Genomic DNA, 19,864 nt, shown 5'->3' with positions numbered 1-19,864 from the left:
AAGCCACTCAGATATCAAGGCAAACAAGGAAGGTTGCATTTCCCCCTACCAGCCTCCCTCCTTCCCCAGTGAAGACTGGAGCCACACAGTCAACCCTGAGACTCGATCTAAGAAGGCAACATGGGCCAGGCTCAAGGGGGCTGGTGGTCGGCAGCTTGTCAACGTCCTCAGGTCACAATAATTGAAACTGACCCACTACAGGTGGAACAGACAGTGCTCTGGATGCATCCATTGGACTTGCTCTAACCACGGCATCCAACTCTGCCCGAATCTGAGCGATCTTGTCCCTCAAGTGCTGGATGGCTACTTGCAGATGCAACAGTAGCAGAGAAGTAAGCTTTCTTCGCTGCCACTACTGCCAAGTGGTAGGCACAATGGTGTAATCCTACCCACGTTCCATCAGGTTTGGACCAAGAGTTACGCCACCTGTCCTTCTAGCTGCTGACCCTCCTGCTTGTGACACACAGGTCACTGGAGTACCAAGGTGAGCTACGGGCTCCACAGCAATGGTGAGGACACTCAGAAGTGATCATGTTGATGGCTCTATGCATCTCACCACTCCACAGTGAAACAAAAGCCTCGACAGGAGCACCAGCCACGCCAGCTGGAAAATCCCTCAGATCACGCAAGAATGCATCGGATTCCATAAGTCTCCGAGGGCAGAGCATCTCAATGGGTCTCCCACCCTTGCAGAGCGGAATTAGTTATATTCAGCCCAAACCTTACCAGGGAATGGTCCATCCATGAGAACGGACTTATACCAAGTCCCCCAATCAAAGGAGCATCAGCAATACTCCTTAGAGAGGAGGTGAGAACTGATCAGCTGCCAGGCAAATCTGAACCCAGAGCAGGCATCTAATGTCTCTCCCCACCGCAGCAAAGGTGATGCCCTACACACAGGAGCTTTTCAAGAACCTCACATGCATACCTCTTGCCAACAACCACCAAGGTATTCTCTCAACCTAGGGAAGGACCATGGCTCAGTGTCAGAACTTCTGTGTGCATGCAGAAGGTCCCCGATTCAATCCCCTCCAACCACAAAGGAAGGGAAAGAACTTGCCCAGCTTGGAGAACTGCTGTCAGATGGAGTGCATTATGTGGGGCAAGGGGGGCCAATAGCCCCAGGACTGGAGGCCTTCAAGAGGCAGCTGGGGAGCCACCTGTTGGGAATACTTTGATTTGGATCCCTGCATTGAGCAGGGGCTTGGACTTGATGGCCTTAGAGGCCCCTTCCAACTTGATGATTCTATGATTCTATGACTTGGCTTTGCAGGCAGGCAGAGTATCTGGAAAAGGCTGTGCCTCAACCTTTCCCTCTTCTCCAAGGAGAAGGCCCTGATCTCTTCTTCCACAGGAAAAGCCAGAGCTCCAGGAGACTGAGCTTAGTTGTACCCCAACGGAGAAGAGTAGACGTGGGCCATTTTAGGGCTGATAGCTCACCCCTACTCAGTCCATGCCACCAGGAGCAAGTGCAAGCATTCCCCACTTGGTTCAGGTGGGCACGGAGGGAGGAGAGGAATCAAAGAGGCCCCTGAACACATCTGGAGACAGCAAATGTTCAGGGGCTCTACTGAAGAGAAGCAAAGGCTGCTTTTGCTGGTCCACTCAGGTCCTCCTGCAACGCTCACCAGAAAAAACCAGCCCCCGCCCTCTTCCTCCTCCAGCAGCAGCCAAGCACCATTGGCCAGGCACTGGCTCAGCCTCCCTCAGCCAGCCTCCAGGAAGAAAGGAAGCCAGATGCTATGCTTCCCCCAGGCGGCAGGGAGGAGAGGGGCAACGCGGCACTCCTGGCCATCAGGGGCATCACTCACTTGCACCCCTCTGTCCACCTGCAGGCTGAGATACAGGCCAGCTTCTCAGCCCCCCCAACTTTGCAGATGAGCCAGCAAGAGCAGACCCCTTAAACATGAAGGCAGCAATCAAGCTGGCATATGGCAGTTTACCCACCCCATCAGGCCCCCAAGTGACACACACACAAAAGCTCTTTCCCCAAGAACTGGCAGCCCCAAACACTGGAAACGCCCTCTGGATGCAGGTGGAGCCAAGCCAAATAGACAGATTCCGGGAGGGGGGGGCTGCAAATGGAAGCCGCTCTCCTGCCCACACGGTGACAATGCCGTCTCTCTCTCCAAAGCAGATACTGGCCAAGCGGGGCTTCTCCCAGCCCTCACACCCCTGCAAAGCCTGTCCTGCACTGTCCCCACAAGCTGATGGGCCTTGGACGGGAGCCTCAAGCCATGTGGCGTGGCAAAGAGGAGGCCCCCCACCCTCCCCCTGAGTTCTACAGCCACGTTCAAGGGGCCATCCGTGGGATTCCTACAGACGTCTCACTGCGCCAGTGCCTGAGCAGCCGCCTCAAATTAATGAAGCTGTTTGTCTTGTCAGCTTGCGTTACACATTGTACCAACTTGTTAGATAATCAGCAGAGGCATGTCAATTCTTTATCCCACAGGGAGCCCCGCCAGAGAACCAGCCGCTTCTGCCTCCCCGGGAAAGCACTACCTCAATTAGCCAGCAGCAGCCTCAGCTGGCCAAGGCGCTGGAAGGCCACGCGTGAGCCACAGGGACCACGCGCAGCTTCCTCCTGAAATTACAGAATTAACGCCACGGCCAGCTGCAGCAGCCTCTGCTCTCTGGAAGGAGGAGGGGAAACCGACTGGGGACTGGGGACCTTCGCAAAGCTGAAGTCTTTGGATGGGGGAACTCTCTCAAGCCATCCCGCAGATGTAACAGCAGGTCACCCACTTTACCCAGGGCTGCTTGGCACCCCATATTAACCACCTTCCCACCAATCCAGCACCCAAGATCTAGGTCACCCTGCTTGGCCCAGAAACCTGAAAGACCAAGCACGCCTCGCTTTGTGGTCAGCATCAGCACCACTCTAAGCCATGCCCTCCGCAGCTGCTGCCACCCAGGAATCTGTACTGGAGCCAGTCTGCTTTTTAACTTATTAATAAAAGCGATGGAGCTGGGGGCCAGCAGTGGGAGAGCCACGCTTGCTGAGGACATCAAACTATTCAGGAAGATAGAGTGTGTGGGGGGGTCAATTTCAGTACTTTTTAGTTTAGAAAAAGGAGACTAAGGGGGAAACAGAGGTATATAAAATTATGCATGGTGTAGGGAAAGCAGACAGAAGTTTTTCTCCCACTCCAATAATACCAGAATTCAGAGTCAAACCAGCACAGATGAACGGTGGGAGAATCTGGGCAGACGAAAGGAAGCCCTTCTCACAGCCATAGTCAAACGGGGTAAAACTCATGGAGGACAAGCTGACTATCGATCTCTATTAGTGATGATGGCTGTGCAGCCTCCAGAGTCTGAGGCAGCATACCTCTGAATACCTGTTACTAGAGAGGGCTTCTGATGTTCCTCTCAGGGCCACAGCAGCATCTCTCCAAGCCAAGATTCCTTCAAGATTTTGTCTATAAAGGTTACAGTGGTACGTAAGTTACCTAAATAAATTCAGTAACAAGAAAAGGCATCAGCTGCCTACAAAAAAACCAGAAGTCTCACAAAAAGCTGAACAGCTCCCCTCTGCATCCTCCCTGGCAACCGCACCCCACCTCATTGGAAGCGGAGCTCAGGAGCCCCTGGGAGCAGTCAGGAGGCGTCTTGGAGCAAGGAGTCAGCAATATGCTGACGACACGCAGCTCTGTCTCTCCAGAACAGTTGACTCAGGAGAGGCTGTGAATGCTCTGGATCGGTGTCTGAAAGCTGTAGTGGACTGGAGAAGGGCCAATAAGCTGGGCTTGAATCCTGGGAAGATGGAGGCTCTTTGGGTAGGTGGTTCCCATGTCCAGGAGACAGGCAGGTTATCTGTTCTGGATGGGGCTGCACTCCCTCTGAAGGGCCAGGTCCATAGCCTAGGGGTACTCGTGCATTCAACTTTGCCACTAAAGAACCAAGTATCCTCTGTGGCTAAGAGTGCCTTTTACCAGCTCTGTCTGGTCTGTCAGCTACGGCCATTCCTGGACAGGGATAGCCTGGCCACTGTAGTCCATGAGCTGGGAATCTCGAGACTGGACTACTGCAATGCGCTCTATGTGGGGCTGCTCTTGGCCCTGGGTCATAAGCTCCAGTTGGCACAAAATGCACAGCCAGACTTCTGATGGGGGCACATGGCCAACAACATATGACACCACTCTTAAAACATCTGTACTGGCTGCCCATCCACTACTGGTTCAAAGTTCAAGGTCCTTGTATTAATTTACAAAGCCCTGAACCACCTGGAGCCTTATATCCCAGCTTGATCACTGAGATCATCTGCAGGAGCAGCTTTGGCGTCCCCCAAGTTGGCGAGGCTCATTTAACACTGACACAAAATGGAGCCTCCGGTGTCATCGGCCCAGTTCTCCAGAACGCTCTGCCAACAGAGATCCAGCAGGATCTTCCTGTTCCACCAGGCTTATGCAGGCAATTAAGAAGATGCTTTTTTCACAACAGGACTGTTGGTTTTATTACACTTTTAATGTTTTTAGTCTATGGTGGTGGTTGTTTTTTTTAATGTGTTGTAAATCGCTTTGATGTTTTTAACAAACTAGTGGGATACAAATATTTTTATAACTATTTATAAATAAATAATACTGGCAGATGCTGCTGGGGATTGAAACAGGGACCTTCTACATGAGAGCAGATGCTCTTCCATTGCACTATGGCCCTTCCCCGAGTTCAGCTTACATTTCAGAGCATCACTTCTAGCTAGCCAGGGTCCCTCTTTCCCAGCTACTCTCAATATCTCACAAAGGGAGATATTTAAGCAGGCCAACCCAAACCTTCTAGCTCCACTGCCCCTTCCTACTCTCTGCATTTAAGGAAGAAATCCCTTTCTCCCCTTCCCAAGAGATGTCCGTTGCTTGACAGCAGAATTTGCCCTTTCCTTCGCCTCACACTGTTCTAGGGAGACAACTGGAGTAGCTGAACCCAGAGGTGCAAGATTAGTTCCCAGGCAATTCATATCCTGGGGTGCCAGGCTACCCCACATTTCTGGCATTGCTGTTACGGGGGGGGGGCTTCCTTCCACCACAGAGCTTGCATTTCCAGATCCCACAGAAATGGGAATCCGCTGCTCAATGTATTCGGAAGCTCTCACACAACCAGAAATGAGCAGCCTCCCCCTGTTCCCCCCCCCAACCCCGAAGGGTTCTTCACTTCCTTCCCTGCTCCAAATTCAATATTGTTGGCTCAGCCATTTTTAGAGGAGATTGGTCTGGTATTGTACGTTCTTGTTTTTAAGCCTTTTTAAAGGATCTGTCACTCTGAGACCTTTTTTGCAGAAAGCAACAAATAAATGAGATACCAGCTTCTCCCTTCCACCACTTCTCCATTTGGAACAAAGCTGCGGGCCACAAAAAATCTCCGTCTTTGGCCAGAGGGAGAGAGAATGACTCTTCTGCAGCTGCAGCCAATTCTCCTCTTCTCTGTACCAAGCAGGCCATCCAGAGACACACCCACAGTGGGCACCAGCGCGGTCCTGGGCCTCCCATGCCCGGAGGGAGGGGAGAGGAGGCCAACAGCGGGGGGCAATGGCTGGGGGGAACCACCTGCCAAGCAAGGCAAGAATCCAGGGCGCACCAGCACAGGCACAAACTGGCAGAACAAAGCGTGGCTCTTGCAGCCGCAACCATTGGGTTCTTCCCGCCACCCCAGCCCCCGACTAGCGGAAGTCCCTGCCAGCGTCAGAGCCGCACACAAAGCACACAGTCTGATGAGCCAGGAGGAGGAGGGAGTGCAAGGCAATTAGTCTGCAAGAGGCATTGCTGGTATAGCTCAGTGCAGGAGCCACCGTTCGAGAAGTGGCTGATCTGGCTGAATGGAGCCCAGGGACCAGAGGAAATTCAAGGAATGAAACAAACAAAAGAGGAGGCAAGGATGGACACCCCCTCCTCCCCTCCCCACCTCCCCTACACAAAACACTGAATCAAGGGGGCATTCTGCTTCCTAATGAGCCGAGTCCCTTTTGGCACTGGGGGAGGGGAGGCACCATCCTCCCTGTGTCCTAGCTTTCACCAAGCGCCAGAGCTCCCCAGGCAGATGCTGAGAGATGCATCCCATCCGATACCCTCTGGAGCTGGGAAATTGATTTCTCCCCCTGCCACGCTGCTAAGGATGCCACTTTGTGCTCCGGAACAATTGAGAAGGGATCCATTTGAGGAAGGCCGGCCGGCCGGCCGGCAAGCAGATAGGCAAGCAGGCAGGCAATCAAGAGCTCCTAGAAGAGAATTCAGTGTATCGGATCCTGGCACAATCCCAGCGGTGAGCCTCTCTCTCTTTCCCCAACCTCCTCACCCCTGCCCCCAAAATGCTTACAGAGCGACTGAAATGACACATGAGGCGGCACTGTGACCTACACCACTACCAGAACAAGGGAACTTGGAAACACCCCCCTGCAAGGCCCTCCTCAAACTGCATGGGAGGCGGAATTCCCCAAGAAGCAAATTCCCCAGCACCAACGGTGATGGAATGATGAGCTCAAAAGAAACACCATCAATATCTTGGCTTGCCTCAGTCCAGGAGAAGCGAACCACTGAACTGGCAGATCAGCCCTTGGAAGCGTCCTTTCCGGGCCACTTGGCCACTGGGTCAGGGAGAAGCAAAGCCCAGAGGGGTCTAAGTGGCCAAGCAGCCAAGCCCAGTCTGGGAAACTTCAGGGCTTGGGGTGCCCTGGATGCAGGAGGTGTGAAGAGGGGCTGCCTTATTGGACCAGAGGAAAGGAAGAATCATCACCCTCTTCCAGTCTGCTTGCCATCATCCTGGCTAACAGCACATGCCAAAAACTCAAGACAGCAGCAGGAAAAAACATAAATATAAAAACAGTTTCTTAAATTGTAAAGCCACCCACCAGAAAGGTCCAGTGAAACCATGAAACGCACAACATGTAAAATTAAATTTGGAACAATGTTAAAATGAATGGGCAAGTTCGCAAATCAGATCAAATGCACTTGGGGACAAGGAATATCAGATGAATTTTAAAATGTCTGATAATTCTTCTGCATGAAGAATGGCATAATGCAAGTTTGGTCCATTGGAGTATGGCTCAGTTCACACATAATGCTAAACTAAACCACGGCTTGCCTCACAGCAGGGGGCAGGACAAAAGAGCCACCATCTCCTCCCCTCCTGGAGCCGTTATGCTAAGCTATGGTTTGGCTTAGTGCTGCATGAGAACTGGGGGTGGGGGTAGGGTTCCAGTGTTTTTTTGTGATATTTGTCTATGACTGTACTGTAACCAGTAACTGAAATTGTCTGTTGGATATGTGTAGTTCAGTTAAACTACTTCCCACTTTTTACTCATTATAATTTTTGTCTTCATTTAAATATGTATGTAATGCTGCTGAAGGCATCTGCTTAAAAACACTTTTTAAGTGTGGAGTCCCTCAGGGATCGGTTCTGTCCCCCATGCTTTTCAACATCTACATGAAGCCTCTGGGTGCGGTCATCCGGAGTTTTGGAGTGCGTAGCCATCAGTATGCTGATGACACGCAGCTCTATTTCTCCTTTTCATCTGCTTCAGGTGAGGCTGTTGATGTGCTGAACCATTGCCTGGCCGCGATAATGGACTGGATGGGAGCTAATAAACTGAAACTCAATCCAGACAAGACTGAGTCGCTGTTGGTGAGTGCCTTTTCCGCTCAGATGGAGGATGTTCATCCTGTTCTGGATGGGGTTACACTCCCCCTGAAGAAACAGGTTCGTAGTTTGGGGGTTCTTTTCGATCCTTCCTTGTCACTTGAGGCTCAGGTAGCCTCGGTGGCTCAGAATGCGTTCTACCATCTTCGATTGGTAGCCCAACTACGCCCCTATCTCTGCGGTGACGACCTCGCCTCAGTTGTTCATGCTCTAGTGACCTCTAGATTGGATTACTGTAATGCACTCTACGTGGGGCTGCCCTTGAAGACGGTTCGGAAACTCCAACTAGTGCAAAACGCAGCAGCCAGACTGTTGACGAGGACCAATCGGTCCTCACATATTACACCTGTTCTGGCCCATTTGCACTGGTTGCCGATTTGTTTCCGGGCCAGATTCAAGGTGCTGGTATTGACCTATAAAGCCTTACACGGTGTGGGTCCGCAATACCTGATGGAACGCCTCTCCCGCTATGAACCTACCCGTGTACTTCGTTCGACATCTAAGGCCCTCCTCCGAGTACCGACTCATCGAGAAGCTCGGAGGGTAATGACAAGATCTAGGGCCTTTTCAGTGGTGGCCCCCAAATTGTGGAACAGTCTCCCCGAGGAGGTATGCCTGGCGCCTACGTTGTTATCCTTTCGGCGCCAGGCTAAAACCTTCCTATTCTCCCAGGCATTTTAATTCATTTGTATGTATTTTAATGTTTTAATTACCTTAACATTAGGTAGTCCTATTATGTATCTGTATTTTATATCTTCCGATTTTTGTTGATTATTGTTATTATTGTATGTTGTACACCGCCCAGGGAGCCATTGGCTAAGGGCGGTTTATAAATGAAATTAAATAAATAAAATAAAATGGACTTTGCATGCTTCTGTTCTTGTGTATCTAGCTTTGAGGCTGCCTCTTGAATCATCTCTCTCTCACTCACACACACGGAGCGCCCTGTCAGGGACTAAGGACTCACCAATGGAGTCAACCTGCTGACTGCAATGATCCTGTGCCCAGCAGTCAAGGAAACATGTTGCAAAGGATCCTAGTAGGATAATATTGCCAGCAGCCCCACTTCTGCAAAATCCACCCATCCACCAGCTGTGCTTGGCCAAGAGGCATCCTGGGCAAGGTTCTAGAGCGCGTGGTCGCTCACCAACTCCAGGCTCTCTTGGATGAAACTGATTATCTGGATCCATGTCAATCGGGCTTTCGGCCAGGGTTTGGTACAGAAACAGCCTTGGTCGCCCTGTATGATGACCTCTGTCGGGAGAAAGACAGAGGGAGTGTAACTCTGTTGGTTCTCCTTGATCTCTCAGAGGCTTTTGATACCATCGACCATGGTATCCTTCTGGGGCGACTCACGGATTTAGGAATTGGAGGCACTGCTTGGCGGTGGCTGCGTTCCTATCTTGGGAATCGTCTCCAGAAGGTTATGCTTGGGGAGCACTACTCGAGTCCCTGGGTACTCCAATATGGGGTCCCGCAGGGTTCAGTTCTGTCCCCCATGCTCTTTAATATCTATATGAAGCCGCTGGGTGAGGTCATCAGGAGTTTTGGAGTGCGTTTTCAGCAATATACTGATGATACACAACTCTACTTCTCCTTTTCATCTTCCTCAGGTGAGGCTGTCGATGTACTGAACCGCTGCCTGGCCGCGATAATGGACTGGATGAGAGCCAATAAACTGAAACTCAATCCTGACAAGACTGAGATGCTGTTGGTGGGGGGGCACTCTAACCAGATGGTTGATGTCAGACCTGCCCTAGATGGGGTTACACTCCCCCTAAAGGAGCAGGTCCGTAGTTTGGGGGTCTTATTAGATCCGCTCCTGTCACTTGAGGCTCAGGTAGCCTCGGTGGCATGGAATGCGTTCTACCAGCTTCGGCTGGTAGCCCAACTACGACCCTATCTGGACAGGGAGAACCTCGCCTCAGCTATTCACGCTCTGGTAACCTCTAGATTGGATTACTGTAATGCACTCTACGTAGGGTTACCTTTGAAGACGATTCGGAAACTTCAGCTAGTGCAGAATGCTGCGGCCAGAGTTCTTACTGGGACAAAGAAATTTGACCATATAACACCTATTCTGGCCCAACTGCACTGGCTACCAATATGTTTCCGGGCCAGATTCAAAGTGTTGGTTCTTACCTATAAAGCCCTTAACGGCATCGGACCGCAATATCTGATGGAACGCCTCTCCCGCTATGTACCTACCCGTTCGCTACGCTCGACGTTGAAGGCCCTTCTCCGGGTCCCAACTCATAAGGAGGCCCGGAGATCAGCAACTAGATCTAGGGCCTTTTCAGTGGTGACCCCCGAATTATGGAATGCCCTCCCAGATGAGATACGCCTGGCGCCTTCTTTGTTATCCTTTCGGCGCCAGGTAAAAACCTACCTCTTTGCCCAGGCATTTTAACCTTAATTTAATGTTAATTTTAAATTTAATTGTATTGTATTTTTTATTTTTAGTTGTATTTTAATTTTGTTTTTAATATGTTTTATAATCTACACTTGCTTGTATTTTAATTGTGGTTTTATCTTGTTGTACACCGCCCTGAGAGCTTATTGCTATAGGGCGGTTTAGAAATGTAATTAATTAAATAAATAAATAAATAAATCCTCCTTCTCCTCCTCCTCCTCCTCCTCCCTTGGCCTAACTGTAACATGCTCCCTGGAATTGGCTCCACAGCAATCCCAAGAGCCCCGTTCAATTCCTGTTGTGGAAAAGGAACTGAGTGCTGCTGACTTGGAAGCTGAGCTCTCAACAAGAAGCTGGCCCAACAGCTGAGGAACGAAAGCTCTCAAAGCCCTTGTGACTGGTAGCCATTACGGCAGTGGCCACAATGCAGGCCCCAGAACTCTGCCAATCCCCCAACCCCCAGCTAAATTCCTCCAACCATCATCTCAACATACAAGTACCGAATATATAATCTTGTGCAGCCGAGGGCTATGCGCACTGACCAGCCCAGCTTTTGTGACAGGCGTCAGCTTCTAGGGCAGGGAGAGGAGAGGCATCTGGTGCACCTCAGCAGAGAACCCCCCAAGATTTGGCCACACACCAGATGGAAGCAAAGGGACCAATCAAAAGGGCTCTGAAGGCTTCTGACTAGCTCATGTCTGCCGGGGGGATGGCAGCAGGGGCAGAAGGCCACCATTGCCCCACTCCCGCCCAGCGTGCCCTCACTGCGAGCAAACAGCGCCTGTCTATTGGGAGGAGAGCAGAGCCAAGGCCAGGCTGCCGAAGCAGCGTGAAGAACGACAACCTGAGCTATGTCTGCCAACATGAAAAGTAAATGGAAGCGCCCAACCCTCCATGGAGAGTGCAAGACTTTAAACTGCCCTCCACCATCCCTTTCCCTCATCGCTCTGCAACGAAGGGGGCCGCACTGCCAGAGCAACACCCTCCCCCTTCCTCAGGCCAGCAGGCCCAGAGCCATATGCTGAGTTGTGTGTGTTAGTTACAACGGAAAGGCCAACTCACAGTGCAGCCTCTGCAGCATCCTAATTGCTCCAACTGACAATTGCAGGCAGCTCACATGGCTGAGCAGCCCTCTCTTTTAACAAATAAAAAAATCACACTGACCCGTCACAGAGAAGCACAGGAGAGTGACAGACACATGCCTTGGCCAATGTGACATGTGGAAAAGAGCAGCTGGTAAGCCAATTACAGCTGCATCCGCCCACCCATCAAATCCACCAGCTCTGGCAAAGGAGGGCAGTGCCACCGGGCAGACTTTGCTGCCATATGGACCAGCTGGGGGCCCATGACAAGCTCATGCCAGGCACAGCAGCACGACTTGGGAAGCTGCCCGACAAGCGAGCAAAGCACTTTGCCGGTAAAAACACAGGAGGCCACAGGAGGATATGATGAACTTTTTGCGGGGGGGGGGGGGCTTGGATTCCCATCACAGAATGAGAGAAGCTTGGAGGAGGCAGAACTGCAAGCACCAGGCTAGTGGCAGGGAGCACTTCAGAGAAGGCAGAGGCAGCAGCACCCCCACCGGGGCAGCTTCCATCACACCAGCTTCTCCTTGCAGTGCTTGCGGGGGAGGGGGGAGAGAAGAGACCCTCCCTAACCAATATACCTCCACCAAACTCTGGCAAGCGAGCATGAAGGAGCCCCAGATGGACACCAGATCGTGCCACTCATCCCAGTCACAGATTTGTGCAAAAAGACACACCAGGTGGACCAGGAGATGCTCAGAAGGCTATGCTGGGGGCACCAGTGACTGTTTTCTGCCCTCACAAAATCTATCACAAACACACACCCCAGCTTGATGCCAAAGGAGACCTCCAGAAATATTGTGGGCTCCCACAAGCGGAATGCTTAGTTTTAACGTGGCTCCTCTGATATGCTGGGAAGCACTGGTCAAAAATAGGTACTGAATTCCTGCAACTGAGTAGCCTCCTGGAGACAACAGGCCAACTCTGTGTGTGAGGCAGAGATTGCAGAAGTGTTCCCCACTTCAGCTGACAAGTGCCAACTCTGCCCGTCATGTGGCATGAACACAAGCCAGCTGAAGGGAACCCTCTCCCCAACATCCTGCAGTGGCCTGCTCCTATGACCACGGATGGCTTCCTCAGAGGGGAAGCATCACCTGCCCTCGCACTTCTGGGGCACCGCAATAATGGCAAACACTCTCTCTCACCCTCCACTGCCACGTGCCTTGCACAAGATCTGCCCAGGTCACCAGCTGCGTCAGGAGTAGACACAGCAGTGGAGGAAAAGACAGACATGGACAGACCAGATCTCTCTGGCAAGGGCAGGGTACCCTATGGTCTCAGTGCCACCTTGTAAAACATGGGAAAAGCAATTCACACAGACCTAGAAGTGGAAAGTGTAGTTGGCATGAAAACAGTGACTGATCAGGCTAGAAATGAAAATTTTCTTGCACATCACCAGAACTTCCAAAACCGGGGGGGGGGGGCAAGCGGGGGCTCTCAGTAAGCCCACCAAAGTTTCTGAAAAGAGCAGCACTATTTCTGGCGGATCATTTGCCAACTACCCATGACACAAACACAAGCCTTGCAGTAATGGAACCATTCTGACAATTTACAAGTTGGCCCTCTCTGCATTTCCCTTGATCTGCACCTTCCTGTCTGCCTGGGTTGTGGCAGTGGCAACCTATGGCGTGTGAGGTCTTCCTAAGCTCAAGTGCCACTTTCCCTGGGAACACCCTCAGTGTTTTAATGAGTCCACTGTTAAACTGAGGAGTTCAAAAGGCGTTACAGAAGGCTCCATTGCCAAGGTGGAGCTATGTCATGATGCTACATCAGGCCAATCCTTTCTTTGACAAGGAAGCAGTTGCTGGAATCAAGGCTGTCAGATCCTTTGACATCATCTTGACTGTCCAGCCTCATTAGAGAGAGGGAGATCTTTACACGTCGAGACAGAAAGGACATCTAATTTGTTGAAATGTTAGATCCTGTAGCAGTATATTCTCAAGTTCTCGTATGTTGGTTAACACTGACACCCAGAGTATTAATTAGAATGCCACCTTATGATTCTTTTAGTACTTCCACTTACATAAACTAGACATTATAATATGTACCCCTTTGATTTTGCCCTGGGTCACACCAACTCCCTGCCCAATGCCTGAACGTGACAGAAAAGCAGAGTGAAAACAAAACAGCCACCTTGGGCACTGGCCTGTTCCTGGTTAGTCCCCAAGTCTTTATGGGGCTCCAGAATCCCTCCCATTTGGCCCCTCACTGACTCTGGGCCAGCGTGCTCCTGCTGCGTTGTCAGAGAACTACCCTGGGCCGCCTTTTGAGTCTAATATGCATGTGGAGATCTCCCACAGCACCCTGAGGGCCACTTTCCCTTGTGACTAACTTTCTGGGAGGCAGAGCAGCAGGGGCAGGACCAGGGCAAGACACTCGCTCAAATGCTTCTGCATATCGCACTCATTCATTCTCTCACAGAAACTCATCCACACACATTAGCAACTAAGCTTGAAAAAGGCATCTTAGCTTTTCTCAAGGCCAATAAGCTGGAGGACGGGATGGTCTATGGAGAATGCAGATAGGGAGGGTTAACCTCCCTTTTTGGAGGAGTCATTGTCTCCCCAGCTGCAGCTTCCCCCACTAACCAATTAGGCTTGGAAGTGCAAAATAAATACTATTATTTGACTACGTAAGTAGCAGGGGATCATCTAGGGAGGTGGTTGGAGCCTTGGATGACAAGAGAGTCAAAGGTGTGCTAAACCAGGATAAGGAGATTGCAGAGAAGCTAGATTAATTCTTTGGGTCTGTCTTCTCCTGTTGCTATGGCGATGGCATTAGTTTTACCTACCCCTCCGTGCATCACTACGGTATTTTGTCACTATATCTTGGTTTACAGAAGTAGGCAGTTTATTCCATTCCTGCAATGTTAAAAAGTTATCAGCATTACTTTGAATGGTGGTCCCTGGAGGGGTTTCTACATGTTAATTCTCGGGTTGGCTGAAGCTCCATGTCTGGCACCATCTGGGGGGGAGGGGGGCAGTACAGCTCCCTCCTCCCCTACCCAGAGGCTAGCCTTCCACAAGCTGCCTGCATGAACCTGCAGCCCTTTCCCTTTCCTTGGCTAGCAGTGCATATATGCAGCCCGATCAGAGCCCACCTGGCATGGCAAGGTAGAAGGGGGACCTGCCCTAAGCTATGAGGAGCCCTGCAGGGGGGCAGGGCAGGCCTCTTGCCCTGAACAGCAGACTCCATCCTCCTGCCCTGTGAAAGCCTTCCCTTCATTCCAACTGCTTCTCAGAATGTCACTCACATTCCCTCCTTCACCTTAAAATAGGTCAGGACTTGGGTTGCTTTCGCGCCCCTGATGGTAACACCTGCTATTTATTCACTCAGAGAGAAATGAGGGGCACTTTCAGCTCTTTGGAGGCCCAAACTGGCCTGAAGCACAAATCAGATGCCCAGACAGGGACGGAGCCTGCAAGGCAAGCAAGGTACACCAATAGCCTCCAGCTACAACATCCCTGTCGCCCAGCCTGCTCTCAGCCCTCGGCTCTCAACAGGGATGGGAGAAAGGCACTGCCGGCGAAAAGGGCACTCGCCTGGCCACCAACAGCCGGACGCTGCCACCACCACCCCAGCAACGGCAGGCAACTCCACGTGGACCGGATCCTGTGCCAGGCTTGCCAAGACAGACCATCTTTGCTGCTCTTGCATTAGGATGCTTTTGCTGCAACTGAGAAATGATCATACATTCATTATCACTCCAAGCTTGTCAATGCATTAATCAACAGACTGCCTGAAACAAAAAGCCACAGATCATGGTCTACACGAGGCTCGGCCATGCAGCTCATCAAGCTGCCTGCCTCTTCAGATGTTGTGGACCATCCAAGGGGCAAAGGAAACGCCGCAGCCATCGCTCTGTCTGCCTAAACCAGCCCTCTCCTCCCCCCCCCATCTCCCACCATCCGGCTTCATAGCTGGAGCTGCAAATTCATAGCAGACAGTCACGGACCTGCCCCAAAATTAACCCAAAAGGACCTCTGAAGATGCCAGGGAAGGAGGCGGCCAAGGTGAATTCATCCAGCTCCGCCTCCCGTCGGTCTCCAGCAATGCAGGGCATAAAGGCCCGCCCCCGCCCCGGGCCCTCTCACAGATACACAGCTCATTCCCCCCAGTCAGTTTCGAACCCCTGCTTCTGCACTTGCAGGGCAAGGCCTGGCATATCAATGCCCGAGATAGAGCCATCTCCCTCCCTCCCTCCCTCCTCTGCTTTATGGGTGCCGTACAAAGCAGAGCCGTGAGAAAAGCGTTGGGCTCTCAGGAGAAGTAGCTGGGCAGAGCTCCCCTCTCTCCCCACAGAGGTGCAGGGGCAGGCCAAGGAAGAGGAGGAAGCAAAGAGGAGATCTGCATGTTCCATCCATGGGCCTTTGGCACTGAAGAGAGCACAAAAAAGCAACAAGAGGCCCCTGGCCTGCCTGGCACCCCGAAACCCTACTCTGAAAGACACAAATGAGACTTCCCCTTGCCCACCAGCGTCAATGGGGAGGGGAGTCCACGGCTCCTGCCAAAGAGCTGCTTGCTCTCTCCCATCTCCAACAGTCCCATGGGACGCACTGACCCCAGTCCAGAGCAGCCTCAGATTGCCTCTTCCTCCTCCGGGATAGAACAATCCCTACACAACAGACGCTCACTTGGCACAGCAACTTAGTCAAGGTTTGAAACAGGAAGAAGCCACTGCCCAGGGCAATAGAAGAGGGGTCAGCAAGTCCACGTAAATGAAAGCCCCAAAGGAGGGAAACTTCCACCCTCACAGAACAAGCGCTCAGCCCACTCAACGCACTACCACTTGGCAGCCTTATCCGTTCTCTCGCGTGCAAGCACACGCCAATGGCTTCCTTTTCAGCACCATCCAAACAGCAGCACACATCTGCCCCCCACCCCACCCCCTGCCCCCCAAGGTCCCTCAGCTCCACACCCACACCGAGCACCAGCACTTTACCTTAAGCTCACAGTGCAAGGCACAAGGGTTCCTTTCAGACCAAAAAGCTGGGGGGGGGGGAGAAGGTACAAAGGGAAGCTGGAGGGAGTATTGCAAACCAATTCATTTCACCGTGCAGCGCGCCTCCAACAGAAGCGCACCATGCAGAGCATCAGATCCAAGGCCGCCACAATCAGCTCCCTTACATGATACAAAGACAACTTCCTGTGATCCTTACAACACAATTTAGCTAAGACATGATGCTGATCAGCTCATGGCTCCACTTCCTCATTCATCTTTTATTGCTCTGCAAGTTCCTTAACACCGTTGCTTTGTGCAATCGCTTCTAATCCAGCGAAGAGGCCGGATGACACCAGAGCCCAAGCAAAAGGCTTTGGGTGCCGCTGAGCTGAGCCGAGCTGAGCCAAGCCAGACTCGTAGCTCTGCAGCCAAGTGGCATCTCAACTCCCCGACATGGGCAGCACCACAGCAAGCTGCTTCTCCCCCCACAGCAGGACAAGAGACACACAGGCAGCCTCCCTCTGACGGGCCGTAGCAAGCCTGGCTCCTGCTGGTCCACAATCTGGGACGCAGGAGCACAGGGCAGACAGCACAGGATGAGGCCGAGCCTAGAGTGTCGGAGGCATTGGCCAGTCACGCTGGCAACTCAGCCCAAGGCTACCCCCACCACCCTTCCCGCTTTCTGCAGGCTCAGTTTGCAGTTTGTAGCAGGGATGAACTGGGGTCAGGCTCTTCATCCAGATTGAGGCTCCGCACTGGGAGGGTTGTCATCCCATCTGTCCCTGGAGCATCTCTGAAGGCAGAACCAGAGCAAACACCAGGCACGAGGTCTTGCGATCCCTGGACAAGAGCCCCGCATTCTCTTAGGAAGAGGACCCATCCCTCTGCTGCCCTGGAGGGCCTTGGAAGAAGGAAGCCCCAAGTCTAAGGGGTCCGTCATCAGCCTCACTGATTGGGCTCTCTGGGGGGAAGGGGCTAGTGGGCTGGCATCCCTGCCAGGGCCAGCATTCAAGCCACACAAAGCCGCAGCCCTGCCTGGAGTCAGAAGCAGCTGAACTACCACCCATTTGCAGTCTTAGAAGTTGCCCCCACCGGGCTCACTCTCACACACACACCCAGTGCACAAACACAAGCTAGCTCCACTGGATTAAAGGGAAGGCTGAACACGTTTCACAGGAGAGTGAATCCAGGCAAGGCTTGGTCAGGGTCAAGTTGTTGTTGTCATGTGCCTTCAAGTCGATTACGATTCATGGTGACCCTATGAATCAGCAACCTCCAAGAGCATTTGTCATGAACCACCCTGTTCAGATCTTGTAAGTTCAGGTCTGTGGCTTCCTTGATGGAATCTCAGGGCCAAGAGGCAGATCAAGAGGCCAAAGAGCGACTTCCGGCTGCTGCTCTCTATATACACCCCAGCATGGGCACTACACCTCAAAGAGGAGGCACAGAAATGCTCCCCAGGGCCAAGCACCCCCGAAAGCTGAGAGGAGCACCTCTGAACAGCATGGCCATTATTCCCCCATGGCACAACAGAGTCGGACTCTCTGGGGTGATAATTAGGAAGCCTCCTAGTTCATTACTGTGCAGCAAGTAGGCATGTCGATAGCAAAGAAAAACAATTACATTTCCAGTGCTAGTGACAGGAAGAAGCATTGCAGTTGCAACAAGCGGTGGGTTCCTGCACAAGGTAACAAAGGCACAGAGGGGACCAGACTCCCCCACCCCATTGTCTCACTGACAGGCTCACCCCACCACCTCCGGCCTCTATGCCGCTTGGAGAACCAGCACGAAGATGCTGCTAACAAGAGCTATTTGGAGGCCCAGGAATTGTATGCTGCCATATTGGCTGGAGGAAAAGAAGTAAATGCTTCCTGAACTAAATGCCAGCAATTGTTAAAGCGCTGTGTGATTTGAGACCTTCTGAATAGCTATTTTTAAACCTACAAGGAGAATAATCCACAACTCAGCCTGAAGCTGTGACAGGTATCTTGGTCAGGTGACTGCCATCCACAGCAGCTCTCGGAGCGCCCTTCCCTCACACCTGCAGAGCTCACTCCTCTCTGCCACCAGGGCCAGCCTCCCAGGACGCCCTCAGCACAGCACTCCCAGATGCATCAAGCAAGGGGGACCCTGGGCGGGCAACGCCACTGCACTGAGCACGAAACAGCAGCCCTCCGGGATCAGACGAAAGGGCTATCTGGTCAAGCTGTCTGGTTCTCATACTGGCCGGGATATTGCCCAGTTATTCACACACACACACACACACACACTCAATTGCTCCTTCAGCCCCCCAAAAACAAACAAGAGCCATTTAGCCAAAGCTGAGCTATGAAGACAACTGACTCCTTGCGCTTTGAGGCCAGGCACTGCAGGAAGGCGAAAGAAAAAGATCCCTCTTTCTTTTATTTAAAAGAGAGCTTCCAGTTCCACATAAATATCTTCATAATCGGCAAATGACAGGGCAGGGAATAGATGGCAACTATGGATGCTTAATGGAGTTTGGATAAAATATTACTCTTCCCAAGCCTTGCTCAAGCGCCATAGCCACGGTGGGTTGCAGCAGTAACAAGCGGGGACACAGGAATCTGCTGCCTGGCATCAAATCAGACCGGCTGGCCAATCTAGCTCAGTGCTGTCCAGACCGATGTGCAGCAGCTCAAGCAGAGGACCCTCCTAAAGGCCCTTCCCTGGGCCCTTCTGCATGCAGAGCAGGGGCTCTGTCGCTGAGGCGCCACAGTGAGAAGGAGCTGCTGCTCTTGGCTGCGCTCCACGTGAGCCAGAGGCAACAGGAAAGGCACAGGGGGAGGAGAGCGGCAGGAAGTTCACCTCGCCCAAAGCTCCTCCCTGCAGGAGACGGAACACAACAAAGAGCCCCTCGTCGGAACAAAGCCCATGTTGGCCGTGGGTGCTGCACCCTCCTCCAAGCACAGTCAGCCTGGAAGCCTCTGGGCCTGGCCTCAAAGGACCTGCTTGCCCCGCTGAGCCTCCAGAAAAGGAAGCCAAAGACTCTGCAGGGAAAGGCGACAACAGCAGCAGCTCCTCCCAACGGTGCCGACCCTCCTTGAAAAAGGGACCCCTAAAAGCTCACGATTCCCCGATCATGGCTGGAAGGGGGGACAGGAGAGAGTACTGTCTGGGCACCAGCAGGAGCTGCATTCCTTGCCCTACCCACACCCTCGATTTTGCCCCAACAGAGCTTGGCCTTTCGTGTTTCTTCAGCCCAGGTGGGAACCACGTTCAACTCAAGAGCAACAGGTTCCCTCCCCTTGTATGAACGAAGGCTCAACTCCACCCCCACCAAGAGGCTGACTGGCAAAGAAAGCTGGTCCCAAACACTGGAAGAGAACGCAGGGAAGGCGCTCACGGAAGCAGCAGCAGGCTGCGCAATAAGGCCCAGTCAAGGCAGTCACACCACAGGCCATGCACCTCCAAACTGCACCCCCAGCACTCACCATCGGCCCTAAAACTTGCCCTCTGTCCACTCCTGACCCTCCCTACTCCCTGCCTGACGTTGCCAGTTCGCTGTTTCATCACCACCTCGAACTCAGAATTCCCAAGACCAAGCTTTGCATCTTTTCTCCCAGGCCTTCCCCTCCTTCGCCAACCCCACTGGATCAGACCGGTTGACCTTGGCTTCATCTTTGCCCCATTGGCCCCCCACAATTGCCCCCCCAGCTCCTGAGCTCCCCATGCCAGTCGGCCTGCAATGCACATGACATCTCTCAGCAACACTGCAAAAGCCTTCCTCTGGCTGGCTCAGGTCACCCCTTTCCTCAGTTGCTGCAACCTTCTGCCCGC

General features: G+C 52.4%; 1 protein-coding gene across 1 annotated transcript in view; it reads right to left on the bottom strand.

Moving 5' to 3' along the window:
• The window catches only part of SND1 (staphylococcal nuclease and tudor domain containing 1), a 318,600-nt gene that overhangs the window by 240,610 nt on the left and 58,126 nt on the right, over window positions 1-19,864 (bottom strand). The gene's annotated exons all lie outside the window — the stretch shown is intronic.

This window comes from Rhineura floridana, chromosome 8 (assembly GCF_030035675.1).
Source record: "Rhineura floridana isolate rRhiFlo1 chromosome 8, rRhiFlo1.hap2, whole genome shotgun sequence".
Lineage (NCBI taxonomy): Eukaryota > Metazoa > Chordata > Lepidosauria > Squamata > Rhineuridae > Rhineura > Rhineura floridana.
This window is presented reverse-complemented; position numbering and strand designations above follow the sequence as displayed.